The sequence below is a fragment of the Anomaloglossus baeobatrachus genome, chromosome 2, assembly GCF_048569485.1.
Source record: "Anomaloglossus baeobatrachus isolate aAnoBae1 chromosome 2, aAnoBae1.hap1, whole genome shotgun sequence".
Lineage (NCBI taxonomy): Eukaryota > Metazoa > Chordata > Amphibia > Anura > Aromobatidae > Anomaloglossus > Anomaloglossus baeobatrachus.
Genome location: NC_134354.1, coordinates 685,591,250 through 685,609,405, shown reverse-complemented (window position 1 = coordinate 685,609,405; position 18,156 = coordinate 685,591,250).

Genomic DNA, 18,156 nt, shown 5'->3' with positions numbered 1-18,156 from the left:
TTCTTTAAGGAAACAGTATCTACTTATTTGTGAGTGCTAGGCATGAACAAATCTTTTGAAATTTGAATTCCACATTTTTGGAGGATTTTCACAAAAATTAGATGTGCGACAAATTTATTCATACATACTCCAATTGCCCTGAAAAGACACACATAATACTTACAGGTTTCATAGGACTGTATCTAACCTCTTTCAATCTCTTTACCATAAACATAGCCTTGGTATTGTTTAAGTGACCTCACCATAGAAACGGCTGGTAAGGGTAATATACAACTGCCCATTTAATAACACAGTGTACTCATAGACGTTTCATGCTTTAAGAAATGATCTCTTTGCGATCATGCAGGTGCATCATTCTGTGCAGATCACTGACTCAAACTGACAGTGTCGCTGTTAGGCCTAAGACACACAGCATGACAACCGGAGCGAGTGGAATGCGATGTTTTATTGCATTCCACTCGGACCAATATTAGCCTATGTCCCAGTCACCCATAAGCGATTATTTTCTCGGCCCTAATCGGACAGAGAAAACAGTTGCAGCATGCTGTGATTGTAATCCGAGTCTTGTTTCTCTCGCACCCATTCAAGTCTATGGGGTGAGAGAAAAATCGCACTACACTCACAGTACATCGGTGTACGGCGAGTGTAGGGCGAGAATGGCAATAGCTGGCAACGGAGGAGAGAGGGAGATAGATCCCTCCCTCACCTACGTAGCACCGCCCCACCCCTCCTCAGCACTGGCCCGCCCCTCCTCAGTGCCGGCCCGACCCCCGCAGCTGAGGTCCAATCGTATGATCGGACCTCAGTCGCAGTGACACTCGCATGACATTCGGCTCTGCTGTGCTGCCAGCGTGAGCCGAGTGTCATGCGATGATTGCAGTAGATCCCCGTGTGGCCCTGGCCTTAGAGGTAGCCTCATCCTGCTATGACTGAGACAAGTGGCGTGCTTTATATTCTGCAACACCTTCAGCTTCCTCTCCATTATACACTTGCTGGAGGAAAAGTACTTGAATTGTGGCCTTTGTTTGGTAGGACAACTGATCGTACAACTGATGCGAATGGTAGTGCTTCTGCTGCCACTGGTGGTTTCCATCATTCTTAGCTGTGATGTGGGTTTTTTTTTACATTTTGTACAAAACTGTAATTAATTTACTTTTGACAATCAAACTCAAATATTTGACCCTTTCCAAAAGGTACATAATAAGAAAGGCTGGGTAGGTAAACATGGAGAAAGCAAAATATGATAGCAGGCTGCAGTGTAGGTGTGGTGTGTATGGATGACAAATTGCACTAGTAACACAAATGTCTATATTTTTTTATATTTTCAACAAAATTCTCTCTCCCAAAAATGACAAAATAAGAAATGTTAGGTAGGTACATAACAAAAAACCCAGCACCTGCAACAGAGCACTGTATTGATGTGACTTGTGCAGATGAAAAAATTGACTAGTAAAAAGCAGGTGTGGAAAAAAAACAAACCAAAAAACATGCACACCTTGTGATGTAGACAGTTGTAGTTAAATGTTTGGATTTTAAGCAGTTTTCTATTGTATTTAAAAACAAAAGCTGTTCTTTTCACAAGAATTGTAAAAAACTCAGAACTGTCACTTATGATAAGCAAGCACACAGTCTGACACTGATTTCAGATTTATTTATATGTTTATAAAAAATATTGTGCTGTCTTGCTTCTACTTTCTGGTGCACTAAGAATAAAGAAGAAAAAACTGTGTTTATAATTCAAGTGCAGCCTTACAGATGACAGTTATACCATATCATAGATCAATTACACTGAGTCTAAGGCCTCTGCCACACTCATGTGAAATTCACGCACGTGCCGAGAGACACGTATTTCCCCTGTGTGCTGCGTGCAGGTAAGTACGTTTCTCTGGTACGTGCGGGCCACGTGTGTTCTACGTGTGCTATCCGCGATAGCACACGTAGAACCAGTAATTTACATACTCACCTGGTCCTTCCTGCTGTCCGCGCTGCTGTCCGTGGTGCTGATCCTTGGTCTCCAGCCCTGCCGTCTCCCCGCTGCTGCTGCTGCCAGGCAGTGAAGTGAATATTAAATGAGAATAATGAGCGGCGGTCGGCAGCAAGAGGCAGCAGCGGCAGAGACAGGAGGGCTGGAGAAGGTGAGTTAATGTTTTGGGGTTTTTTTCACTGACACATGTGTTTCTCCGGTGCGTGTCACACTGGACCGCATCCACACTACACCCGTGTGGTACGGGTGCGGGCTGCGTGACACCCGTGCTGCGAGAGAAAACACTGACATGTCAGCGCTTTGAAAAATGCACACACGTACAAACGCACACGGACACACGTTCCGTATGGTTTTACGTGTGTGTGCCTGCTACAATAGGGTAGGATTGCTTAACGTATCTCCGTGCCGCCAGTACGTGTAAAAATGACAAACACGTGCCGGCGGCACGGATGTGTGTCGCAGGCCTAACACTGCTGCTAGCACCTCTTCCACTCTCTCTTTCCCTTATTAATTGAATGTCTGTATTATTTGCAGACTAGTTCACCTATCTTCTTCTATATTGTAGTTGCACAACATAGTATGCAGTATTTGTCCAATGTTTTAGAACATTCTGTTCCGATCTTACTAAGCTTTGAGCTCAGATATACACTTGCTATCCTAAAATCACCCTAAAATAGCTGCTGCATTTCCTGCCTAGGCTTTTATACTGGCTATGATAGTAGCTCCAGATTGGTTGCACTATATCATGGGATGTGATAGCTGCAAAGGAATTATGTGGAAACCCATCATGTCACGCCTCAGGTCACGTGACCCTTCTGTGACTGATGCAATTGCATTGTATAAAAAAGCGGCAGGATTTTTTGGGCGATTCACATGACTTGAATCTAATTGTTCAAATTCACCATAACCTGTGAATTTCATAAAATCTGACTTAAATTCAATTTGTATCATATCAAGTTGATCATCTCTATTGAACATCCTTCTCAATAACTGCAAAAAAAATCTAAAAACAGATTTTTTTTAGCAATTATTTTTTAACAAAATCTAAAGCTATTTAATAGGTAATTAGCAACAATCGTGCTTTGTGGGATGGGGGTATTGGTTTTGGAGGCCATGTGACCAGTTGTGAATTATCACCATGTTTCTAATTTAGTGGAGAGCATTCTTATATTTTTTTTCCCCATATTTAATGTTTGGGATTTGTTGGCATTAAAAACATTACAATAAACTGCTCCTGCCTACACAACCTACATGTCTTATTTCCATGCTGAGTTAATATGTTAAATGCATGGAAGTAAATTGTATTTAAAGTAAATTGAATTGTAATCCAGTCCAAAAGACATGTTCTGATGGACCATTGCATTAACGGAAGTCTCTTTAGACAGCACCACAGATAACTAGCACTGTCACTTCCATTAGGCCTATAGCAAACTGGTCTGAGCCTTGATACAGCGCTCTAAATTGCAAAGATATCCAATATAAAATGATGGCCTTATAAAGCCATCACTTGGTGTCACTCTCGGAGATGATGAAGTCTAGAAGCACTGCATGACACTTGAATTCAGACTTATGGGCATCTGACACACTACAAAATACACAAAGAACAAGGGGGACAAGGGGCACTTTTACAACAGTGGGCCCTGCAGCTAGGGAGGGGTGAGTGGACACCTCCCGAACTCACCTCAAGCTGTTACCTGAGCTCCCTAGCCTCCTTACATGGGGTGTTTCAACCCATCGCCAAGCCGGATACCTAATTCCTCACTAGCTCTGCAAACACCCTGGCCAGTGAGATGGCTGTCGGGAGACACTAGTCCCTCCGCTGCACAAATAAACATGGAGGAAAAGGAAAGACAGACGGGGGGGTAAACAGAAGGCTAGGAACACCAAATCCATGGCTTCAGACAGACTCCAAAGTAGAAGTTGGATGGGCACAGGACAATTCCCCGGTATCTCCTTCCACCAGGATGTCCGAATAGAATGAATTCTATCAACAGCAAGGACTGTTGGGTAAACCCCCCTATTTAAATGTAAAGGGCATGGGCTTACAGCAGCTACAGCTGACCTGCACTGCTAAGAGCTGCTGGCAACAAAACTGGCATTAACTCATAAAGCATCAACAGAAAGGAAACTTGGTTTAAATGAGGAGTCTAGATGGAAAAGAGAGGCTCCAGTAAAAAGTCTGTCGCAAGTCTCTATAAAGCAGGGAGATGACCGTGCCACTTGGGGGTATCTGACTGCATTCAGTGTCCACATTGGGCTCACAAATGTTTCTACAGGGCAAGGATGCTGGCACAAAGGTCTGCGCTGGGTGTAGAATCAGATATAGCAATAGCCAGGATCAGGGATAAGTTTGATTTAATAATCCAAGCATTTTGACCTCTTATATGGCATTAGCATTCACAAAACAGAATTTTGGTGGATTTCCATGGCAGGTAGGAGTTTAATAAAGGCCATCATGTTCCATCACCTAAGTACTTAGTATTAAAGGCATTATCCCTTTTCATAAAACTGTCTTTCATAGGCTGCAGTAGCGACAAAACAGCAAAACAAGTATTACCATCTGCGGCACTGACGTCATGTTGACAGCGCTGCAGCCAAGGAGTGAGCTCAGTTCCTTAGGCCATCTACAGAATCACTGATTGGCTGCATCACTGCTGACGTGACCACAATGCTGCAGCCAAACAACAAAACCGGGGCAACATCAGAGAGTCAGTATCGGTCATAGTAAGGGTAAGCAATACGTAATTTGTTATATAAAGCTACAAAAACCTATATAAGAAGGTTTTCTGAATAAGACAACCCCTTTAAGCCTTGCAAGAAGAATATACACTGCAGTACAGTAGCATTGCAGAGTATTGTCAGCACTCACATGGTTTACTGCCCCAGTGAGACTATAACAAAAATGTAAAAAATAAAAAAAAAAATTGTGTTCTGTGTAATATAAAAAATATATTATTTATTTCACACACTGAATATTGTGTTGTTTAAAAAAAAAAAAAAAAAAAAAAAGTCAGCACACAGAAAAGTCAATGTGTTTTTATTATGAAAAGTAGAAAACATAGCAAACAATACACTATTGTATCACCATAATCGTTTTTTTTCTGCATAATAAATATAACCTGTCAGTATTTGGTGACGACACACAAAATAATACGAAAGAATTGCGGAATTACAATGTTTTTTTGCATTACCATTGTCCCCCAAAATGAACTTAGTAACAATTTTCAATACATTATATACACCCCATAAAAGCACCATTAAAAACCCAACTTGACTTACAAACAAACCCCATTCAGCTATATGGGCTTAGAACGCAGTAATGCATGGTGTCACCACTGTGCAAGAATGCAACATCTAAGCAATATTATTTTTGATATTTTACTCTGCACGTAACATACAAGTGTTTGGATGATTTTATTATTTGGGTTTTTGTTTTTCCATGTACATTTTCAATCTTTGTACATATCCCAACTCAACAGTGAACAAAAGCCAGCTTATAACTGTCCATAGAAGTCAGTGCTTCATATACGGTGACTGAAAAACATGGGGCCCACCGTGCAGTCTGCGTTGGTTTTTAAAATCATTTTCTTTTGAATGAATAAATGAATGAAGTTGCAAAAGATGACATAGGTTGAATAAGCAGAACCAGATTGGTTCTTTATCCCCCCCCCCAACCTTATATGTCAATGTCTTGTCATGTTTTTCTACCTGTTTATGCAATATTTTAAACACAAAGACTTGGTGTGTGGAGTCTATTTCTTACTGATGACAATTCTCTTGGTTGATAAAGTATATACTCTATCTGTTCTGATCTACATGATTTTGGATTGTCTTTTCTTCATTCTTGTTTGTAATACTTTATCAAAACTCAATAAAATTCAGTTATATTAAAAAAAAATAGTTTTCTTTTGCTTATTTAGCACCAACATATTCTACAGCCTGTACAAAAAAGTCACCATTCGTATCAAATAAAGAGAAAGTTGCACTCTGAAATGCTAAGATATGTGAACAATGAATATAGGAATATAAAGATGCATTACTGCTAAGAAAATACATGGAAAAATTGAGATACTTGGCATATAAAAAGGCCAGTTTTATGGGAGCCCAACAGCCGACGTCAAGGCGTATCTCTTATTGTTGTGTCCCTAGATACTCTAATGCCTTCTGATTGAGCACTCCTCATCAGCCTTAGGCAATTTTCATTCTTTACTAGCAGATTTCTGTCCACCATAAATTGGAGGTTTTTTAACCCATAGAGAGTCATTGGAGTTGATAGGGACCCAACCTTAATTAAGAGATTCACCTTGACATTGGCTGTTAGGCTCACATAAAACGGGCTTTTTGTATATGTTAAGTATTGCAATTTTTCTAAATATTTTCTTAGCAGTAATGCATTTTCATATTTCTATTAACATGTTTTAGCATTTCAGAGTGCAACTGTCTTTATTTCTTTTATATTGCTTGTTCAATATGCACCTGTTAACACTTGCATGTTAAGAACTGCTATCAGTCTTTTTACCATTCATATCAGTCTTTGATACCAATTTGGTGCGTCACATACAATCTACTTTTTCTCAGACACAGATGAGGCATAAAGTCGTAGGAAGACAATTAATCTATCAGTATGTTTTTAGAGTTTGGGGAAGTGAGTACTTAGGAAAAAAACACACAAATACTGGTACAACATTCAAACACCATGTAAATGTTTCCTTGGTCCGATTCGATTCAGACCCTGAGCAACTCTTATCCATTTTCATACCTGTATAACTGGCTTTTTGGAATGGTCTTAGAGCAGCTATGTCACTAGATTTCATAATACAAAATGCATACCAAATGAAATAAATTGATAATGCCTGATGAGGCTGGTGTACTTACTTTTATAATCTATGTCAGAATGCCTGAGTAAACCCTTTTCAAAGTTGAAATTCAATCTCTGCCCATTTAGCCTGATTGACAGCTCCTCAGTGTTCTTCCTTCACATGCACCCGAACTCTAATTTTTTTCAATTAGTTTTGTGGGAATCAGTAAAATGGTGGCTAGCTGGCTGACATTTTACTGAATTTTAAAGAGTTGGGAAAGGGGTTAAAGAAAATTAATATTTCCCTCAGTGTTCTCTTATGACGATACCTCCGCAATCTGCTCTTTTGTTCCATCTGGTCTCATCTGCTCTTCTTCCACTGGCATGTCCTCTTTGGCCAACCTCACTCTGCACTTGGTGCACCATGTCAGTCTCTGACATCATGATATTCGTCACCCCAGGCATTGACTAGCCCGTGTGTTGTGACATCAGAGGCCTACTCGATTTCTAAAACTGAACATGGACAAAACAGAATTCATTATCTTTCCTCCACCTCACTCAACCCCCCCCAACTGACCTATCCATCAAAATCAATGGCTGCTCACTCACTGCAGTCCCACGTGCTCACTGCCTGTGGATAACTCTCAACTTTAGTTTCTCCTTCAAGCCACACATATAAGCCCTTTCCACCTCCTGCCACCTCCAACTCAAAAATATTTCCCCGATTCGTACATTCCTTTACCAGAAAGCTACAAAAATACTACTGCATTCCCTTATTATCTCCAGCCTGGACTATTGAAACCTCCTGCTCTGTGGCCTACCTTCTAACAGTCTTACACCTCTACAATCTATTCTAAACTATGCTGCTCAACTAATCCACCTGTCCACCCACTATTACCCGGCCTCTCCTATCTGCCAATCCGATCACTGGCTTGCCATTGCCCAACGACTCCAGTTTAAAACCCTAAGCATGACCTACAAAGCCATCCTCAACCTGTCTCCTCCATACATCTGTGACCTAGTCTCCTGGTACCTACCTGCATGTAACCACCGATCCTCATAAGATCTCCTTCTCTACTCACCTCGTATCTCCTCTTTCCACAATCGCATCCAAGATTTCTCCCGCGCCTCCCTCATACTCTGGAACAACATATCAGACTCTCGCCTACTGTGAAAAGCTTCAAAAGGAACCTGAAGACCCACCTCTTCTGCCAAGCCTGCAACCTGCAGTAACCCTCAGTCCTCCATACCGCATGACCATCTCTGCCCTCACCTACTGAATCCTCACCCATCTCTTGTAGACTGTGAGCCCTCACGGGCGGGGACCTCTATCCTCCTGTACCTGTCTGTGTCTTGTATTGTTTATAATTATTGTACTTGTCCTTATTATGTATACCCCTTTCACATGTAAAGCGCCATGGAATAAATGGCTCTATAATAATAAATAATAATAATAATAATACTCAGGGATGGAAGGTCCGGCACACAGTGAAGATGACCAGGGAGGAAAGGGAAGGCTGCACAGAGGGGACAATGAGCTGCGGTGGTAGGGAACAGGTAAATGGTGAGATGAGTATTCATTTTATATTTAAAATTTTTTACACTCTACTATGATTTTGATCCTGGAGAAACTTCAGATCACAATAAGGCCCTGTGCGCACTAGAAAAAGGATTTTTTTCAAGAAATTTCTCAAGAAATTTCTTGAGAGTCTGAAAGATTAGCGCACTTGCGTTAAAAAAACTCACCAATAACGCATGCGGTTTTACCGTGCTTTTACCTCGTTTTTTAAGTGTTTTTAATGCGCTTTTTCCGCAGGTTGGTCCCTGCATTTTTTTACCATTATCTATGGCAAACAACGCAATTACCTGCAGAAAAGAAGTGACATGCACATTTTTTTTCTCAAGAAATTCTGCAGAAAGGTTTTTCTTGAGAAAAAAACCGCAGTGTGCGCACAGATTTTTTTTTCCGTAGGTTTTGCTGGGGAATGTCTGCAGAAAGGTTACAACCATTTTCTCAAGAATTTTCTGCAGCAAAAACACACAAAAAAAGCGGGTAAAAACGCAGTGTGCGCACAGGGCCAATGGATCACTTGATTCTTATTGAATCATTTCTATACAAATTGATTTAGAGCTGATTCGCTCATCTCTAAAGAATACACTTGGACTCATGAGCTCTGTCACTATATTGCCGGACTAGTGCATTTTTACAGCCTTTTTGACATGGATTTGAAAAGTAATTACACCAGTTTCATCAGGTCTTACATATCTATTAATTAGTTTTATTGTGACAGTTTTAACTTTGTGGTTTCCAATGTTAAATAAAAGCTTCCTATAGAGAAAATACCCCACATTGTTCACATTTGGGAGAGACAACAGCCCTCATCCTACTTAATAGAATTGGTGAACATTTACCGCGGTAAACCAGATCTATGGCCCATTATCTCAGGCCTATATTGTACATTTAAAGTAATAAAGGTACACTGCATAAAATATGCCGTACTACTTTGATGGCATGCATCCGGATTAATCGGAGGGTTGTAAATGGCACCTATACCGCTCTGCCTAGAATAATGCGTTATTTGGAAACAAGGGTTTTCATTCATTTTTTGCTTCTAAATTGCCTTTAAATAGCTCTTTTATTTGCACATAATACCCCGTAGCAGAATCATTTGCCTTGTTTCCTTATTATGATGGGTTGCAGAATACAAGCACTCGCTTAGCACTTCATAAATAAGGGGTAATGATATTAGCAATGTTTCCTTTAGAAAGCCAAGTGCGGGATACCATTACTAAAAAATCATTTTTTATTATTGCGGTTCAGGATGATGTTAATCAGAATAAAACTTCTAAGTGAATAATTATCTGTCTGTAACCTGGGCTTACAAGTGTCCTCCCGTCCTTTTTATTCTTTCATTTATTTTTCTTCCCTAACCCCTCAAAAACTACTCAGAAGCATCTTTCTTTTCTCTGTGTTGTACTTCCCTGGAAATATATTGATATTCTCTTTGTGAAATAGGTGTGTCCCTATAAAGTCTGAAATTTTCAGCACTGATTGTAGACTGTAAAGGGTACTTTACACGCTGCGATATTGGTATCGATATTGCTAGCGAGCGTAATCACCCCCATCGGTTGTGTCGGGAAAATCACTGCCTGTGGCGCACAACATCGCCCAGACCCGTCACACGGACTTACCTGCTCGGCGACGTTGCTGTGACCGGCGAACAGCCTCCTTTCTAAGGGGGCGGTTCGTTCGGCGTCACAGCGACGTCACTAAGCTGCCGCCCAATAGAAGCAGAGGGGCAGAGATGAGCGGGACGTAACATTCCACCCACTTCCTTCCTCATTGCCGGCGGGACGCAGGTACGGTGAGTTTCCTCATTCCTGCGGTGTCACACATAGTGATGTGCGCTGCCGCAGGAACGACAAACAACCTCGCTACTCACCTGTCAACGATTTTTGGTGTTGGAGCGACCGCTCCAATACCAACGATTTTTACCTCTTTTGCGATCGTTTTAGGTCGCTCAGAGGTGTTACACACTGCGATGTCGCTAACGACGCCAGATGTGCGTCACAAACACGGTGACCCCGACGATATATCGTTAGCGATGTTGCAGCGTGTAAAGCACCCTTAAGATTGGACATGATAAAGCAATCACTTAGGGATTTTTTTTGCCTTTGTGTATGGTCACTCAAAAGACATCGGAAGGCTGCGCTCCATATCATCTGTCTGATTTTAAATACATTTAGCATATTTTTCCATTTTCGCTTCAACACATTTTGAGAGATTTAATTTTTTATTTTATTGGTGATGTTGCTATCTTTGGTCTTGTTTTTTTGCTTTTTTTTCAACAATTAAAGGGAACATGTCAGATATGCCTTTTGACCTCCAACCCAGCAGCATTCACATGTATATGCCAAAATCCCCTGGCTAACCAGCCCTGCATAATGCCATTTACTAAAATCAATGTATAAAAAAGCATTTATACATTGCACTGTTCCTATGGTAATTAGAGCCTTGACTAGTTGAAGGGGCGTTGTTTCCCCAGACTAATCAGCCCTCCTTCTATGCCATCATGCCCCTGTGGGCGTGATAACATGATTTCCACAAGCCAGCATCACCGCAGCTCATGGAAATCTTGCACATGCGTGCAACTCATATCGGCAGTGTCACTGTACCTCTGAAGCCAGGTGTACGCATCCCGGCTCTAGAGAGGCGCATTGCACATGATGGGAACACAGCTTCTGCGTTCAGAAATACCCAATCTATCAAAATATAAAATCAATTCATCTGATTGGTACACGATGTAGCAAGAAAAAAATTCACAACGCCAAATTATTTTTTTTTGGTCACCGCAACATAAAATGCTATCAAAATGTCACATCTATGCAAAGATCATATAATTAAAAACGACAGCTATAGCCGCAGAAAATAATCCATCACTGAGCTTAAAATACCGAAAAATTACGCTACGGGTCTCGGAATATGGCGACAAAAGCACTAGTCTTTTTTTCGACAAACTTGAGATTTTTTTTTCACCCCTTAGATAAAATTTAAAGCATAGATGTTGGGTATCTACAAACTAGTACTGATGTGAGACATCATATGGACATGTCAGTTTTACCATATAGTGAAGAGGGTAAATAAAATACCACAAAAATATTTGTGCAATTGCACTTTTTTTGCAATTTCACCACACTTGGAATTTTTTTCCAGTGCACAATCTGGTAAACTTATGTTTCATTCAAAAGTACAACTCGTCCCACAAAAAACAAGCCCTCATATGGCTGTATTGACGGAAAAATAAAAAAGTTATGGTTCTTGGAAGAAGCGTAGGAAAAAAAAAATGAAAAATCGCCAAGGGGTGAAATCTTTAATGGGCTTTTCCCATGATCAAAGTTATTTGATTTTATTCGATAGATCTTGGAATATTAATAAGTTCAATAACTGTATGTGGTTAAAGAAAATGTTCCTCTGCTGAAATAATCCTATATGTGCCCCTCCTATGTACTGTGTAATGGCCGTGTCTGACCGTACAGAGACATGGTCTAATCATACCACAGCTCCTAGGCCACGGAGGATGCAAAAAAAAGTATAGACATTACACAGCACAGGATCAGGATTCTTTTTGTGAGGTAAAACATTTCCCTGCCTGTTTTTAAAAAATGTTTTACATCATTGGTGTGCTATAATATCTGTATACATGTTTACTCCCTCTCCCAGCCCAGGAGCTGTGGTATGATCAGACCATGTTGCTGTACGGTCAAAAATTATTGAATGTTCTCAGTGAGAGGAACAAAATTATAACCTTGTGATACCTTTTAATGTCTAACTAAAATAAAATAAAGGGATGTTACAAAGCAAGCTTTTGAGACATCTCAAGGCCGGTTTCACACATGCGGCGTTCACCAGTACAGTGTGTACAGTACAATGGCAGCGCGACAAGCGCCGGTCTTATGCTGTCATGTGAACGGAGCATGGGACCCGGAAGTTGCGGCGCTGCCACTGTACTGTATCATACTGTACTGGCGTGCGCCGGAACTGGCAAACCGGCGAAAAGCCGGATGTGTGAAACTAGCCTAAGGGGCACTTTGCACACTACGACATCGCAAGCCGATGCTGCGATGCCGAGCGCGATAGACCCCGCCCCCATCGCAACTGCGATATCCTTGTGATAACTGCCATAGCGAACATTATCGCTACGGCAGCTTCACATGGACTCACCTATCCTGCGACCGTCGCTCTGGCCGGCGACCCGCCTCCTTATTAAGGGGGCGGGTCGTACGGCGTCACTGCGACGTCACACGGCAGGCAGCCAATAGGAGCGGAGGGGTGGAGATGAGCGGGACGTAAACATCCCGCCCACCTCCTTCCTTCCGCATATCCTACGGAAGCCGCAGTGACACCGGTAGGAGATGTTCCTCGCTCCTGCGGCTTCACACACAGCGATGTGTGCTGCCGCAGGAACGAGGAACAACATTGGACCGTCGCGTCAGCGTAATCATGGATTACGCCGACGCTGCACCGATGATACGATTACGACGCTTTTGCGCTCGTTAATCGTATCATCGAGCCTTTACACACTACGATGTCGCATGCGATGCCGGAAGTACGTCATTTTCAATTTGACCCCACCGACATCGCGTGCGATGTCGTAGTGTGCAAAGCCCGCCTAAGGCTACGTTCACAAGACCATATTTTTGAGCAGAGTGCTGTCCATGAAAAAAAATGTCAGCGCTCGGGTCCAATGGTATTCAATTGGGCTATTCAGATTTTTTCACATACCGAATGTTCATGTGAAAAAAAAATTGCAGCATGTGATGAGACTCGCCAATTTGCGTCCACAGGTACAAAAGAAAATGACAGCCAAATGGATCACCTGCACAGTACCTTAATGTTACGGATATATTCCAATTCTTTAAAGCGACTCTCCAGGTTTGAGATGAAAGTCTTCAGGCTCTCTATGTGACTCCAGAATTCTGAATCCTCACAGCTGGTGCATCGAATGCTATCAACATTCTCCAGTTCCGGCAGCAAGAACAGGCGGTCACATGACCAAACATATGTGATTTACACTGACGAGCAAAAGGGTAACAATATTTAGAACTTTTAACCTTTAGGCTCCATATCTCAACATACACTACAGCTTTGAACGTGAGACTACTAATTTCATTTTATAGACAATCTTCTTGGCTATCTCATACATACATTTTGCATGATTAGTTATGCAAATTCTTGTCATGTCACTACATTGTTACTGTTTTGCTGTGGTAGAAAAACTTTTTTTTCCTGTATACTACTAATTACTACATGTTCTCACATTCCCTAATAGCTCAGTGTGTTATTAGGTTGATTCCCAAGAGAAAGGTCATTGGTTGGAGGTGAAGAAGCTTCAACTTTAATATCATCATAAAAAGCATCAGCTCCAGTTTGCAAAAAAGTACGAAAAGCGAATAGTGGAAGATTGGAAACGGGTGATTTGGAGCATTAAGATAAAAGTCAATAGACTAGGCTCTGATGGGTGCAAATGGGTCTGGTAGAAAGAAAGGGAAAAGGAGCAAGAAATTGAAGGAAGAAACAGCCAAAGGAGTTGGATACTACTCAGGTGTAAATAGAAAAGAGAGCGCATATGAGAAGCACCCGTGGACTGAATCTTAGGTTTGAATATAGAACTGCTCACCTGAGGAGGTTGTGCGCCCCCGCACTACCCCAGTATTATGTGTATAAATCCTCCAGGTGAGGGAACTTCCTCCACTTTTATTACCGCTGGTGTGGTTGCTGAGTCCGGGCTTCGTATCGCTCTGGGCTCCTTGAATCCACTGGCACCATGGATCTTGAAGCACCTGTGCAATCTTCCGTCCTACGGCTAAGGTGTTCTGATTAGACCTGGCAGGTCCTTTACTTTTAGCAGCTCTTCCGAATTTCCCTTTGAGGGAGTAGGCATATAACAGGATAGGTGCTTCGGTCTGAGCGCTATTAAAGTGGCTGCCAGTTTTATAAAAAGATTAACTTTAATATGAGCTCCTGTTATTACACAATGCGTTTCAGCAAATCCACTGTTGCTTTCATCAGGTATATCAGGTCTGAAGATTCTGTTCCCGTCGGATGAATTACTGGGCTGCGTGAAGCTACTTCCCAGCCTAGGGTCCGCGTACCCCGTCGTGCCCTGGTCCCTGCCTGGTTATAGCATAAGGCAGCCGGCCTGCTCTCTGTAGCAGCCCCGTGCTCCCTGCCACTAGCCCCTGCGACCGGGGTTCCAGCTCGTCTGGCACCTGGGACGGGTACAGGAGCCCAGCTCCACAGTGTGACCTGGACTGTCACCGCTGTCTCTCCTTCTGTGACGCCCTGGGCAAGCCAGGGGTCACAGGTCATCACACCACCACACCCTACACCCCAGTTAGGAACACCAAGGCTACCAAAATCCTTGTTGCCTTCCTCCAGGGGCTGATGTTCACACCAGGGGGTGGGCCAGGTGGTTGGCTCCGCCCACCGAGGAGTTCACAGCCCTGGAGGCAGGAGAAACCAGGCAGAGCAGTTGAGGGGAGTGAAGTGGAAGGAAGTAGTAGTGGAGCTAAAGAGAAAAGCTGAAGTAACAGAAAAGGAGTAAAAGTGAGAGTAGTAAAGCCTGAAGTTGGTCCGGCTGTGTGCCAGGACAGTGTCAGCAAGGTCAGCAGACGGCGGTGACAGTCTGAAGGGGGACTGCTCGGAGGTTACTGGAAGGACCGCGGACGGGTAGTGGCCTGGCGGTCTGGAGCAGTATACGAAGAACAGTCAGAACCAGGGCAGGGGCCTCTCGGACCGCGGCAAGGCTAGGAGTCGCTGTAAATTTGCCAAATCCGTCAGTGAAGGGGACGTCTGTCTCCAAACAACCAAGTCCCGATTGAAGGCAACAGTCCAACCATTGAGGAGAGACACCGCCACCGCCAGGGCACCAGTTTCTCAGGGCCAGCGCCTGCGGGCAAAGTAGGGCTCCTCCGGCCTATATCCAAGCCGGGGAGCGGGTTACCGGTGGGAACCCATCGCTACCAACACAGAAACATCAGGTGCAGGAAAAGGGACATCACCGTCACCTACTGGGGAAAGCAAGTGCAGCCGTCCGTGGGAACCGTCTTTCCAGCCGTGTGTTTTAGCAAGAACTGTGTCATCGTCTCAGGCTGAGTGAGTACCACAGTGCCGCAAGGCACAGCGCTGCCCCCGCGTCCCTGCGCCCACCAAGCCCTGCATCTCCCAACTCATCACTGGGCCCCGGGATCACCAACCCCTACCCACGGAGGGGCAACACAACAACTGGCTGCTCCATACCATCCTTCCCGGGAACCCCATACAGAGCAGCGGTGGTGCTAACAAATCACCACAACCGTGGGTGGCGTCACGGACAATAAACAATCCCCACACCCAAAACCAACCCCCTTTCACTCACGGGCGAGGAGCGCCGCTCGAGTCCCCGGGATCCGGCCCATCGCTCGAGCCACCGAGCAGCGGCAGCAGCAGGCCGCAGTGCCAGCCGGACCCGAGCAGCAGAGGGAGAGCGCGGCGTCCCCTCCTCCGCCCGCGACAATTCCACCTCCACTCTACAACTCTACAACTCACTAACTGTACTGACACTTCTGCCCTCCTTCTACCAGCCCTCCATCTGGGTGGCCCTATTCCCCTCAGGCTGCCCAATGGGTGTTTGGTGGGTGTGGTGCAGAGTGCTCCTCAGGTTTTGTGTACACGTGTTGGTAGCAACACCAAAGTGACAGGACCCGTAACCAAGGAGGAGCGGGTACCATGCACAAGGGCAGATTGCACGACACCCTTGTGATGACCTGATAGGCCAGGGCGTCACATTGGCAGCACAGCAGGCGCCAAGTGTCATGTGAGTGTTATTGCGACTGAGGTCTGATCATGCGATCAGACCACAGCTGCAGGGGGTGGTCCAGCACTGAGGAGGGGTGGGCCGGCATGGAGGAGGGGAGGGAGGGATTTATCTCCCTCTCTCATCCGTTGCCGGCTATTGCCATTCTCGCTCTGCACTCGCGGTACACCGGTGTACCGCGAGTGCAGTGCGATCTTTCTCTCGCCCTATAGACTTGAATGGGTGCGAGAGAAAGCATGCTGCGATTGTTTTCTAGGTCCGATTGAGGCCGAGAAAATAATCGCTCATGGATGCTGACACAATAAGGTTTATATTGGTCAGAGTGGAAAGTGATGTTTTATCGCACTCCACTCGGTCCGATTTTCATGCCGTGTGTCTTAGGCCTTCCAAATATCCTACCATCTGCCAGCACCCACGACACCTCTTGTGACTAGTAGGCCCAGCGCAACATCACACGTGCGTTATTTCACAATGATGACGTTGCACACTACCTACTAAGTTGCCCAGGGATGGTTGTCAGTACGCACGACCCTTGTCTGATGGACACGGACTACTGGCCTCCGTCCTGCAAATCTCTACTGCTCTACTCTACCAGGCACCCATAAGAGAGGGCAGATTTTGTGGGGGTTTGCAGCATTTTACCATTTTTACCTTGATCTTTCTATATAGCTTACAATGTAGATCAGGTCTTTTCTGACTTTCTGCAAGCTACATGATGCAATTAAAAGTAAAAAAAATCAGAACAAGTAGTAAAAAAGTAAACACAATATACACAATGATATACAAAGTCCTACACCTGAGTAGTCATATAACAGGATAGGTGCTTCGGTCTGATAGAGCGCTATTAAAGTGGCTGCCAGTTTTATAAAAAGATTAACTTTAATATGAGCTCCTGTTATTACACAACGCGTTTCAGCAAATCCACTGTTGCTTTCATCAGGTATAGCTATTATAGAGATTTGCAGGACGGAGTGGAGCTGTGGAGCTGGGCTCCTGTACCCGTCCCAGGTGCCAGACGAGCTGGAACCCCGGTCGCAGGGGCTAGTGGCAGGGAGCACGGTGCTGCTACAGAGAGCAGGCCGGCTGCCTTGTGCTATAACTGGGCAGGGACCAGGGCACGACGGGGTATGTGGACCCTAGGCTGGGAAGTAGCTTCACGCAGCCCAGTAATTCACCCGACGGGAACAGAATCTTCAGGAACCGTTTCCCACCCGCTCCAGAATCGGGGTACTAGCGCAACGAGGGGAATAGGACTTCCCACAACCGTCCAGAAAATCCCAAGCGTGAACCCTGAGAGCAAGCTCACCCTGCTTGCCACGCAGGTGAGCGGGACCAGAAACGCTTCAAGTTTAAGGGATCCACACGTAGGACACACAGTGCCAAGGGACAAGGCTTCAGGTCAACAAGCAGCACCAAGAGGACACGGACCCAGCGTGCCCGCACAAGGACCACAGAGTGCTCAAGAGTTTGGTTTACCTGGTGTCAGCATCAGTGACTTTGGACTGTGTGAGTACACATTACCCCCTTTGCACCCGACGGGTTCCCAACACCATCCATCACCGGGGCCCCGGGACACCGCTCCCCTGCCCACGGAGGGGCTAACTTCAGCTGCCACGCACCAGCATCCCCGGGCTCCACAAACTGGCAGCGGTGGTCCCTCACGTTACCACACACCGTGGGTGGCGTCACGAACACTATCCAAAACAAACCCCCCTTTTTATTTCGAGAGGCCGCGCGACCCCGCCTCGGGTCCGAAAACCCCTCGAGCCACTGTGGATCCGGAACCGAGCAGCCCTTCGGCTGTCGCGGGGGCGGCACACCAGCGTGAGCCGAGTGTCATGCGAGGATCGCATTAGTCCCGTGTGGCCCCGGCCGAAGGCTTTGGTCTGATGGCCACAGACTACCAACATGGCTGCTGGATCAGAACTTTGCAAATCTTTTTGCTCAACTGTCAAGCACCAGATTCATTGCTGAGCTAATTCAACAGGACCATAGGGAAGGGTCCAATGACCGTAGCC